At 31.7% G+C, this 13232-nt stretch overlaps 1 protein-coding gene across 9 annotated transcripts in view; it reads right to left on the reverse strand.

Moving 5' to 3' along the window:
• LOC101888466 (collagen alpha chain CG42342) overlaps window positions 1–13232 on the reverse strand; it is a 516353-nt gene that overhangs the window by 6543 nt on the left and 496578 nt on the right. The gene's annotated exons all lie outside the window — the stretch shown is intronic.

The raw sequence follows: 13232 nt of genomic DNA on the forward strand, positions 1-13232 counted from the left end.
ACTACAAAGCAAGCAAACATGCCCAACACAAACATAGAAATAATATGCAATTAATTTAAAAATATATAACAAAAAATATTATGAAATAAATATATTTAGAAACAAAAATAGTTTTAATGTTGTTGCAAAAATTAGTTTGGTTTAATATATATTCTCAATTTGGAAATCAAAAAAAAAAAAAAAAAAATAAATAAATAAATAAATTAAATAAAAAAAGAATAAATAAAGTATATGTTTTATATTTTGACTTGTTTCTGTGTGATAATACGAAAATGAATGCGAAAAACATTTTTTTTTCAATTTTTATTTAACTCAAAAATCAAAAATTAAAAAAAAAACATTTAGTTTTGTATCCTAATACAGAATCAATCATATCATCCCTTAAATATAATATAAAGCATGAGGAATAACCGATTTGGCTGAATCTAAGTACATCCTAATATTTTTTATAAACTTAGATCAGGTGAGAAAATCGACAATATTAGCTCACTTCTTTTGGTACCACATCGACCAAGGGTCAATATTGCCAATGTAAGACCTTGTGTGAAAATTGGATACATATGTTTCCCCCTTGTCCGGTATTATCAAACAAAACCTAACAATCATAATAGGAAGGCATTTGTGCAGCAGAAGCTCGCAAGGCTGCCAGGCTGATAATGGCCTTTGGCTGGCATCACCCGAAAGAACAACAATAAATGTTATTTGAGCGATGAGGAAAATAATTGGGTTCCCTGGACTGCGATTATCCTTCTCAGAAGGAGATCTATAGTGAGCTGTTAAAAAGGAAAATCAGTGTCCCACATATCGGAAATTCAGTAGCTCCATAAAGGAAATCACTAATGTGGAGATATTGAGTGCAATTTCTTCGAAAATTTTAAAGTTAATCAAGAAGAGGTAATGCGATTCCTATTTAAGGGCATCTGTGTAGACTTTGACTTATGTAAGCAGAACCGGAATCAGGGTCGAATTCGATATCTATAACCAATATCGGTAAATACAGGAGTTGGCAAATATACAAGATTAATGCAATACCCATTTTCGTACTCCGACTTAAGATACAGATCCCAGATCTATCTGTTGTAACTGGATTTCGCAGCCTTTGTCAAAACTAAAAAAAAAAATTTTATTAAATACCACGATTTTTCCAAAACTGAGATCTATGTAAGTTTGACAAAGGATTTCACATTTCGTTATATGACTTTTTTTTAATTCTCAGACTTTTTTAATTTCCTTAACGAGTTCATTGAAATTGGTGTGGAAATCCAAAAGCCGTGTCCCTGTGTCGAGTAGGCTTACCCAATTGATACAATGACAATGGCTATCTACAGTGTGGCATGTATAGTCAGATCCGGCTTGATAAGATTTGGATATGCATAGATCCTAAATTGAGATAACCTTTTTAAGGTTTTCAATATAGAATACCATTAATGGGTATATGACCTTCTAGAACTTCTCTATGGCAAGAAACTTTTAAAGTAGCTCTTCTACAAGTCGTCTATGGTAGGGCACTTAGAGGAGATAGAGGACCTCCAGAAGGTCTTCTATGAAAGAAGACCTGGGTAAGGAAGACCTTCCTATGCAGAAAGGACTTTTACAGGCCATCTTTGGTTAGAAGGTCTTGTGCAGATCTTCTATAGTAAGAAGTAGAAACAGTTCTTTTTTGGCCAGAATAACTATTCATAAATAACATTCTATATATCATTCATGGCAGGAAGATTTTCTACCGTCCTTCTAAATATAGAAGTAAGTCCTTCTGCAGCTCTTCAATGGCCGAAAGATGGGCCATATGCCACATATGTTTCTAAATCCTTCTACAGGTCTGCTATGAATAGAAGGCCCATCGCAGTTCTTCGATAAATAGAAGACGTTCCACAGGTCTTTTATGGCTAGAAGACATTCTACAGGATTTTTGTAACGTTGTGTCTATAAGGAACCTCCGAACAGTTTTACTTGCTGCGATCCCATATTTAAAAAAAAAAAGTATTAAAAAGGTTAGCTTGACTGTTAATATTTTCGACCAAAATATTTGTCGAACTTTTATCTGCAATATTACCAAAGACGCTATATACCTAAAATCAACAGATTCCAAGAAATTTGTTTTTCGAAATTTTTAAAAAAACATAGAAGAGGGAAAAGTTGCTCCCTCTATTTAGGTTACTTTGCGATGTAAACTTTCAAAACGCCGATACACGTGTCTTATTTCTTAGGTCTATTTTCATAATCCGCTTGATTTTCCCTGTAATTATTTTTGTGTGCTATACAGTTCCGTGGAAAAAAATATGTATTCCACAAAATCCACAAATTATGGGCCTTGCAAAAGATGTCTTATGAATTATTTTCCCTTGAAAAAGACATTCTTATAAAATCCACGAATGGATGGACGTTGAAAAATAATATAAAAACAAAAAGTGAAAAAACAGCAGAGTTCGGCCGGGTCGAACTTTTAATAAATTCCCTCCACCATTTGGAAGGAATTTAAAAAAAATTAAACAACTTCCGAAAAATACCGTTTAAATTATAAACTTTATACGGGGGCTATACAAAGGCGGGTTTAAGTAATTTTTTGTCATAGGCTGTAGTACCTATTTAGATCTTCAAATACGAAATTTGAAACAATTCCGGCGAATAATGTCGCTAAAATCATCAAAATACCGAATAAAGAGAGGAACCGTTATATGGGAGCTATAGGAAGACCTGGATCTGTAAAGACATTTTTTCACAGGCCAAAACAACAAACAATTCCGATGAATAATGTAGCCAAAATGATTTAAATACCAATATATGGGGGTAATTTTCTGCCATTAACTGTAGTACCCACTAGCATCTTCAAATATGAAATTTGAAACAACTAGGGCGAATAATGTAGCTTAAATTATCAAAATACCGAATAGTGAGGGAGGTACTGTTATATGGGGGGTATACCAAAACGTGGACCCATATAGCCCACTTTCAATACCAAAGCAAAGTCCTTAAAATATCCAAAAAATTCTAGAAAAATTAAAATTTAATTTATAAGCCACGATGCCACGAAGCAAAAATGTTTTTTAAGAAATCCGAGAAATTTATGGTCCTTAAAAAACACCATATTATTGGGAAATCGAAAATTTTACCGACTTTTTAAAAAATTTTAATGTCTTTATGTGAAAAGTTCCTTTTTGGGACTATAGACGTTGATGAGTATATTAATACACCAAAACGAAATTTTCGCAATAGGTGGTTTCTTCAGGGTTATTCAAAAAAAAAAAAAAAAAAAAAAAAAATGTTTCGCCTATTGCCCCAAAAAACCTTGTTGCCAGGTTTTATTTAAGATATTCGAAAATATCGACCTAAAACGAAAATAAATAGTTTGAGCTCATCTATAGAATATAGGTTGAATAAATTCGAATTGTTGTACTTTTTATGGGAATAGAACTAATATTTGTATCCAATTCAAAGTTCAGCTTCCTAAAAATAACCTTCAACACCAAGACCCCCCTTTACCGAAATAATTATAAAACAATATATATATATTCTTTTTAATATCTTTCTGTAAAAAAACTCATCACTTTATTGAATAATGCAATACACAAAAGAAACGTTCATTTGTTTGGTTTTTCAAGTTTTTTTTTTTTGTTTTCAAATACTCATTTTTTTCTCATTATTTTGTCTTTTATATTATATATTATATTTGCTTTAACTAAAGGGATCGAAATGCAAGGACATACATAATACAAGGATCCTTGTTTAGGGAAATGAACAAAAAAATATTCAAACAAAAATTTACGATAACTGAAAAAAAAAAAAACAGAACTATGAATGAAATGTACATTCACAGGACAACGATTCGTTTTTTTCTTTTTGTTCTCTTAATACACAATCTATATTATTATTATTTTTTTGCAGCTTCTTCTTATATACTTATACACTTTACTTTCATTTCAAATCATTTTTTTATTTTTTTTTTTTGGTTTGTTTGTTTAGTTTACTGTTTTTGTCAATCTGTCGGATGCAACACAAGACAAGGAGAAAAGAAAAAAGACGAGGAATATAATTTGACAATTCATAGTTGTTTGTTATTTCTGACTGTTGTTGTTGTTCTTGTTAATGTATATATATATATATATATGTATAATGTTTGTATGCTTATTTCTGTTTCGCTTTATACACAATGCTTGAAGGATTTTATTCCGTTTATTTAGGAAAAGATTATAATATCTGTTTTCTTTGTTCATACGAATGGATAGATGCAAGGATATACGGAATAGTTTGTTTGGGGATCAACATAAAGAGCAATACACAACTGATTGCTGGCATCATTCCCCCAAACTCCTGACCTATTCACAGCAACAATAGAAACTAAATAAGAACAAAAAAAAAAAAAAAAAAAAAACAAGTAAAACAACATTATGTTCGGCCGGGCCGAACTTTGAATACCCTCCACCATTTGGAACGAATTTGGAAAGTTTCGAAAAAGATAACATTCGCCAAAAATTCTGTTAACATCTAAAAAATACTTAATATAGCCGTTATATTAGGGCCTGTAGGACGTTTGTAATTAGCTATTACCATATTCAAATTCGAAACTTAAAATAAACGGTGAATAATGTAGCTAAAACCATCAAAATACCGAGTATAGGGAGGAACCGTTATATCGGAGCTATACGAAGACCTGGACCTATATAGACAATTTTCTGTCACATGCTGTAGCTTCCATTACTAACTTTAAATACGACATCTTAAACAATTTCGGTGAGTATTGTACCTAAAAACGTCAAAATACAGAATATAGGGAGGCACCGATATATGGGGCCTATACAAAGACCTGGACCTGCATAGACAATTTTCTGTTACAGACTGTAGTTCCCATTACAAACTCTAAATGCGTAATTTGAAACTACTACGGTGAAGAATGACGCTAAAATAATCAAAATATCGAATAATGGGAGGTACCGTTATATGGGGGCTATACGAAGACGTGGACCTGCACAGACAATTTTCTGTCTTAGGCTGTAGTATCCATTTCAAACTTCAAATGCCAAATTTGAAACAATTCCTTTAAATATTGTCGCAAAAATCATCAAAATACCGAATATCGGGAGGTACCGTTATATGCGGGCTATACCAAAACGTGGACCTACATGACCCATTTTTAATACCAAAAGTTCTGCAGACATAACATACATTTGAGCAAAATTTTATCAATCTACTTCAATTCGCTCGGAAGCTAGAGTGATTTCCACAGACGGACGAACAGACAGACAGACGGAAATCGTTAAATCGACTTAGAATTTTATGCTGACTATGAATATATATACATTATGGGGTCTACGACGAATATTTAGGGATGTTACAAATGGAATGACAAAGTTTATATAACCTACCTTCCAAGGTGGAGGGTATAAAAATAATATATATTTTTTTTTTAATAAAAAAAGATAAGAGTCGTATTTTAATTTATACAGAATGCAATTCAATCTTTGTTTCTTTTCATATTTTTTTCATTTTTGTCAAATGCATTTGTTGTCATATCTATTCATGTACATTCATATATATATATATATATATTTAATTTTTGAAAAGAATAATAGTTGTTATTGATGCTGTTAGCCAATGACATTTAGTTTCGAAAAACAAAAATTATTCAAAATTAAACATTCATTTATATAATATTATAGTTAGTTGTTTTGTTGTTTTTATTTCATAATCATAATCAATGTGTGTGTGTATTTATATCATGTGTCTGTGTGTGTGTGTTTACTTGCAGGGAAAGGGCAAAGACATGAAATATTTATAGTTTATTTATATATATTTATATATAGTTAGATAGCTGGTTAGGGTATCATCTCTCATATTGACTTATATATTAAGAAATTAAATTTTCAAATATTTTCTTATTTTATTTTCTTTGTCAGAGTAGGTAAATATTTATTTAATATCAAGGGAGAGAAGAAAAATGGAAGGGCAAAGTTTTGTAGAATTACTTAGAGTCATTAGATGTATTTGTATATGTATTTGCGTTTTATTAACAACTTTTACTTACAATTACCATCATTGGTTGGTTTGGTTTTAAATTTTGTGTTTATGTAATGCAAACGACTGTGTGTGTGTAATTAAAGAAAAATGATTTCCATTTAAAATTGTAATTGTAATCCAAGAATATACTAATCAACAGATGTGGGTTGAAAAACCATAATCGCCGTTATGAAAAAACTTAAAAAAACTATTCTTAAACAAATCACAAAATATTTCATTTAAAAAAAAAAAATAATTAAAATGCCAAAAATATTGGAGTTTCAAAATAATATTTCTAAAAAATGCACGAATTTAGACATTGTAAAAGATATTAAAAAAATATTTCTATGAATTCGTGGGCCAAGAAAAACTACAATTATTCTTACAAAACTAGTAAAAAAATTGTAAGTCCGAACTCAGAATACCCTCCACCATTTGGAACGAAGTTGGCAATTCTCAAAAATAATAAAATCCGTTAAAAATTCGAATGTAGCTGTTATATTTGGGTCTATACAACGATATGGACATGCATAGGTAATTTTGTCATAAGCCATTACAATATTCAAATGCGAAAATAAAAAATAAATCGGTAAATAATGTAGCTAAAATCATCAAAATACCGAATATCGGGAGGTACCGTTATATGGGGGCTATACGAAGACGTGGGCCTGCACAGACAACTTTCTCTCATAGGATGTAGCATCCATTACGAACTTCAAACACCAAATTTGAAACAAATAACTAATTTCGTTTTATAAGCTTCATGGTTATTCAAAATGTTGAACCTTTGTGGGGGAGATACTTGATGAAGTGGACTGATATCTACAGTAAATTATTTTCTTTGAAAATGTTGACATTTCTGAGTGGACCGATATTGCCCATTTCTGAACTTGATCTAAGTTTGACAATAATATTACAATGTACCAAGTTTGGATTAAATCGGAAACTACCTTCGAGAGATATCGGAGCACCTGACAGCCGGACTGAAAGACGGATGGACACCGCTAGATCGACTCCAAATGTCCTGAAACCGTTGTTTCTCTCTACGGTTGAGCGTATAAAAAGTGTTATAGTTACCGTGATAATGGTAGCGTAGCCCGACGTCAAGGAAGTGGACGGAAGAAAACAGCAACATCAGCAGAAATGGTTTGAAAGGTAAAGAAGCAACCCGCGTCGCAGTGGCCGAAAACTGGCTCGTGAGCTGAGCATATCGCAATATTCCATTCGACAAATATTAAAAAAATGAGCTCGGGGTAAAGTCATTGAAATTCCAAAAAGTGCAAGAACTTACACCGCCACACAAAAAAAAGAAAATATACTCAAAAGAGCTAAAGAGTTGCTACGCTTGGCCAAAAGTGGTGAACTGCCGAATTTGGTTTTCTCCGATGAGAAAACATTTGTTGTTCTGCAGTTTGTAAACAAACAAAATGATCGTGTTTACTTGCCAAATATATCAGCTTATATCAGCTAAAAATGTGCACCTTCGACTGGCCACCAGAACTCAAACGCCAGCTATGGTGATAGTGCGGGCCGTCATAACAGCCGATGGTACTCTCCGCTCGTATTAACCGACCGTGGCATAAGAATAATTGCTGAAGGGTGTAATAAAGCCTTGGACACGCAAACATTTTGGCCCCATACCTTGGACATTCCAATAGAGGCTGTAGTGTATGGTGGACAATGGTATTCCATTAGAGGTAGAAACAAATCGTTGCAAACTCTAAATACCAAACTTGAACATTGCCGTGAAAACATTCGACTAAAATAAAAATATCGAATTTGGGGAGGTACTGTTATATGGGGGCTATACGAAAACGTGGACCGATACACCTCACTTTCAACACCATCACCGACTTAGAATTGTATGCTGATCATAAATGTGTATACTTTATAGGAACTTCGACGAATATTTAGAGGTGTTACAAACGGAATGACAGATTTAATATATCCTTTCCTTTTATATATTCTTCTTCAAGGTGTAGGTGATGAAATTGAAAACAAATCCAACATTCCAACAACCAATCTGAAGATTGCAAGCTCAAATCCCTCCAAGCAAAATCAAAATTAAACACAAATTGAGCTCTAGTGTTGGAAAAGTAAAATTTTAGTTTGAAGTTTAGTGGCCCTTGCTGGCAGTTTGGTAATTATTAACCTCCAATGACATATCCATGTTTAAAGAGTGGGTTAGAATGATGTTGTGTTAGCAATTTCTGCGACAAAAAAATGTGCTTCTTTTCTGAAGTTTTTAATATTTTACATTGAAAAAGTAAATTTTTATAAAAATGTTTAATTAGACCTCTCGAAAAGTTAAATCTCTGGCTCCCATATTTATGTTTTGTTCCATTTTATATTGAAGCCTTCTCAAATGCATGCTATAATTATTTCTGGTACGAAAGGTCATATACATAAGTAGAAAATAGTATATCGGACAAATTGAGTCGAAATCGATTCGGATGAACGCATTACTCTTATATATTACCTATACACGATTTCAAATTTTAACAGCTATACAATCAAAATATCCATTAATTATGTTGGTTACTGGTAGTTGTGTTAAATATGCATAGCGCCCGATTTTTGCCTTTCCATATTGATTATTTTTCTTTATTTGCTAAATTTCTTAACAAATTTTAAATTAATTTTTGCTACACACAATTGCATTTTGGCCTCACTGTGCTTGGGTTTATTTATGAGCCTTTCTTTCAAACCTAAATTCAAATAATCTGTTGATTAGAGTAAGCTTCTCAAACATTACAATAACGTCTTAACTAAAACTTCTCTCTCAGTCTGAATACCATCTGTCCGTCCGTCCGGCTGCCCGTCTGTCGGTATGCTAATAAAACTTTGTCTAGTGTCAAAAATAGCCTATATGGAGATACTTAAAGTATTCTTTAATAGACGTAATGAGTAATAGTTGTAATGAAAATCTAGTTTTCTTTAAAATGAAATTACAATTAAGATCTTTCTATATGTTAATGTGTTTCTGTATCTGTCTCTGAATATAGAATAGGCAATTATAATACTAATTTGTATATTTAAGAGAGTGTGTGTGTGTGTCTTTGTTGCATTTTATCATAAATAGTATCAATTAAGGAATAATTGAAGAAATGTTAATTAAGATGTAGTCGCACAGAACGGAATGTCATATTTAAAATGAAGGCATCAACAAAATGGAGAGAGAGAGAGAGAGAGAGAGAGAGAAAGAGGGAGGGAGGAAACAGTGGGTATTTTAACTATTTACAATTAAAGTACAGATAATGGAGATAAGGTAAATAAACAAATAAATTTAAATGGACAAACAGACAAATGTCAAAGATGTGTGTGAGAGTGTGCGTTGTGTATGTTGGTAATTATGTACAAAGGAGATGCTTAATGATGCGGGTGTTTGGTTTTTATGTTCTTTTTGGTATTCAGTTTTATTTAAATATATATATTTTCACATTAATTTATATTAATTTGGTTGTTGTATTTTCATTGAGGAGTTCTTAATAATTGAACAAAATTGACATTTAATATTAAAATATCCGGTTGCAAGTAACTTTGGGAAGGTTATACTTTTCATTCTTTTTTTTGGGAGGGATATATAATTGGAAGAAAAATTGAGTATCTCTCTGGGAAATATTTATATATATAGTTGCTATATACTATTTATAGAATATTACAAATTTACATTTAATATTATATTTTCAGATTTTTGTTTTAATTTTCTGCCTTTCCTTTCGATTTTTAATAATTTCCTTTCCATCTCTTTTTTCCATTGCTTGCTAATTTATTTTCATGTCTGTGTTTTATTTATGTTTAATATTTATGTAAATAAATTTTTATTTTCTCATTTATTTATGTATATGTTTGTTTGTTTGTTGATCTGTTTGTATTTGTTTGTTCGTTTGTAAAGATAGTTTCAGTTGCCTTCATCATACATTTATTTTTTATTATTTAATTATTTTATTATAATTTTTTTTTCTGTTTTATGTTGCTGCTGCTGCTGTGAAACCCATAAAGTTTTGGTTGATTTTTATTTTATTTAGCATTTTTTTATTTTAATTTTTTTAAATTTGTTTTGCAAAGTTAAAATGTATATATTTTTCATATTTATGTTTGAAATTTACTGCCGCTGACGATGATAATGTTGTGGCGCCGATGATGATGATGAATGAAAAATGCCATTTCATTTTCATTCATGGCATGTTTTGCTTTACGATGGTTTATTACGTTGCAAAGTTCATGTTGTTGTTGTTGTTGGGATTTTGTTTATGGGATTTTCCAATTATTCACTTTTCTATTGTTAAATTAAATATTAAAGCAAATGTTTATTGTTTTTATTATTGCATTTATAATTTTTGTTATTCTGTACCTATCTAATTAAGTATTTATTTATGTTTTGTGTTGGTTGTCTGTGTTTTGTTTTTCATTTTTTGAGGCTATATATAAATGTACTGTAGTGGTCATAAAAAATATGAAATTATTGAATAAAATTTGATCGTTTATATTATATAACCGGTAAGAAGGAGAGGTCAAAAGTCGGACGGGACCGACAACAAAAAAATTTATATTGGGAATTTATGCGAAGTAGATCATACCAACTATGAAGCTTATTTGAATGCGTATCAATGGCTTTAGAGTAGTCACAATTTGGAAACTATATCCAACTCTGAAACGATTTTCAACAAATTTGACGAAGGCTTTGTATATCAAGTAAAATATTACATTGCTGTATAGTGCATGATATGACTTCGATAAGTATTATATTAAACAAGTAAAACAACATTAAGTTCGGACGGGCCAAACTTCTAATACCCTCCACCATTGGGTAAAGAAAATATTTTTTATAAAAGTGTCTGTTATGCCGTTATATGTAGACCATACCAAAACGGGAACCTCTTTAGAAAATTTTATACTTCAGGTATTGTCATTAGTGTCTTCTAAAATACCAAATTTGAAACAATTTCATGGGTAAATGTGACTAGGATTATCAAAATACCGAATATCTGTGGGTATCGATATATGTTCGCTATAGGAAAACGTGGAACTAAATATTCAATGTTCTGCCACCGGAGCTAGAACCCATTATAAACAAAAAAATACAAATTTTTAGACAAATCCGTGGAAAAATTTGGCAACAATCATTAAAATACCGAATATCGGAAGGTACCGTTATATAGGTGAAAATCGTGGACCATACATAAAAAATCGTGGACCATACATAAAAAATCGTGGACCTATACATACACTGTTTCGCCACACGAGCAAGAACATATTATCATATTATCAAATTCCAATTTTTGGACAAATCTGTGAAAAAATGTGGCAAAAATCATCAAAATGCCGAATACCGGGAGGTACCGTTATATGCAGGCTATACCAAAACATGGACCTATGCATACAATGTTTCGATGCCGGAGCTAGAACCTATTATGACCTACAAATACCAATTTGTAGACAAATCCGTGAAAAATGTGACAAAAATTATCAAAATACCGAATATCGGGAGGTACCGTTATATGGAGACTATGCCGAAACGTGAACCAATATATCTCATTTTCAATACCAACCATCCTAGACATAATAAAATTGTTCTGCTAAATTTTGAAGCTCTACGACAGATAATGCAGGCTGTATCGTGATTTCAACACACAGACGGACATCGTCGTTAAATCGACTTACATTTATGGGGTCTACGACGAATACTTAGGGATATTACAAAGTTTACATACCATCCTTTCCAAGGTGGAGGGTATAAACATATTTATTGGAGCAATAGATTTACCGGACCGAGTTTCACCAAATGGTAAAATTGGGCTGAAGAGCATATTATGCTTGTAAGGAACTTAAACATGTATATGGGAGCTATAGGTATTTCCTGAAGCCATTTGGTGCACAATAAACCTGATATCGGATAAAGACATATATCTGATCCGATCTCGATAAAATTTGACAGAGTTTTTTTTGGGCTGTATCTGATATGTGGTACCAAAGATTATTGCTGTGTAGTGCATATTACGCATGTGAGGGACTTAAAGCACCAGATCGGATGAAACATACAGGGTGAATATTATCGCGAAAATATTCTCAGAATCAGACTATTAAAGCCTTGGCTTTTTGGCCGCAGATGTTGGACATTCCAACACGACTCAGCGCCATAGCACTTAACACGCGCCACCCAAGAATGGTTACAAAATGAAGTTCCTCGCTTCATTTCCAGCTCACTATTATGGCCACCAAAATCTCCGGATACCAATCCGTTGGACTATTGTGTCTGGAGTATTTTGAAAAGCAAGGTTGGCACTAGAAAATACCAAAGTCTCGATCACCTCAAGAAAGCGTTTCGCCAGGAATGGGCCAAAATACCGCAGAGCAACATTCGGGCAACGTGTGACGATTTCATTGGCCGATTGAAGGCCATAATTCGTGCCTAAGGTGACCAATTCGAACAAATCTAAACTTAATCTAAAACTTTATGCCATTTGCGACATTTTTTGCTTTCATTCAATAAAACTAAAAAAAAAAAATACAAATTGTGGCGTTTGACTTTGTTGCAGTTTTTTTTTATCTCATATGGTAGTTTCCGATATTTCGAGGTGTTACAAAATTTTTGGCCCAATCAAACTTATAAAACCTTCAACACATTGTTGTTGAAGAGTTGTAGGGTATAGAAAAGCAAGGACACATATGCCCCTTAAGAGGTTTATTAATGCATGGTTGGAAGACTTAAAAAAAATTGAGAAAGATCCATGAAAAAAATTTAAAAATCTACGCTTTGAAAGTTTTGAAGAAATATTAAATAATACTTTTTTAAAATCTGAAAGTCATACAAAAAAAAAAAAAAAAAAAAATGTAAAAAACCCCAGTTTAGGGCTTATACAACAAATATTAAAAAAAAAAAAAAATACAAAATAACCAGAGTTAATCGCATTATTGTTGTTTTAATAAAACCAGCATTTTATGTATTACTTGAGAAAAATTGTAATTATAAATTTTAATGTTTACTATCTTTAACAGTATTTTAAAAAATATTTAAAAATCAACGTTTTTCGAGTTCTTCAAAAATATTTTAAAATAAAACCATGGTTGGTAAGTCCTTCAAAACTATTGAAAATTCCAAACACTGAAAGTCCGTAGACAAAAAACAAATAAGGTTTAAGAGTCGTTGAAAAATGCTTTGAATTATACACGGTTTGAAAGTCCTTATAGGTATTGAATTCATTAAAAATATTAAAAAAAAGGTTAAATTTAAAGTCTTA

The sequence above is a fragment of the Musca domestica genome, unplaced genomic scaffold, assembly GCF_030504385.1.
Source record: "Musca domestica strain aabys unplaced genomic scaffold, Musca_domestica.polishedcontigs.V.1.1 1, whole genome shotgun sequence".
In the NCBI taxonomy this organism is placed as follows: domain Eukaryota; kingdom Metazoa; phylum Arthropoda; class Insecta; order Diptera; family Muscidae; genus Musca; species Musca domestica.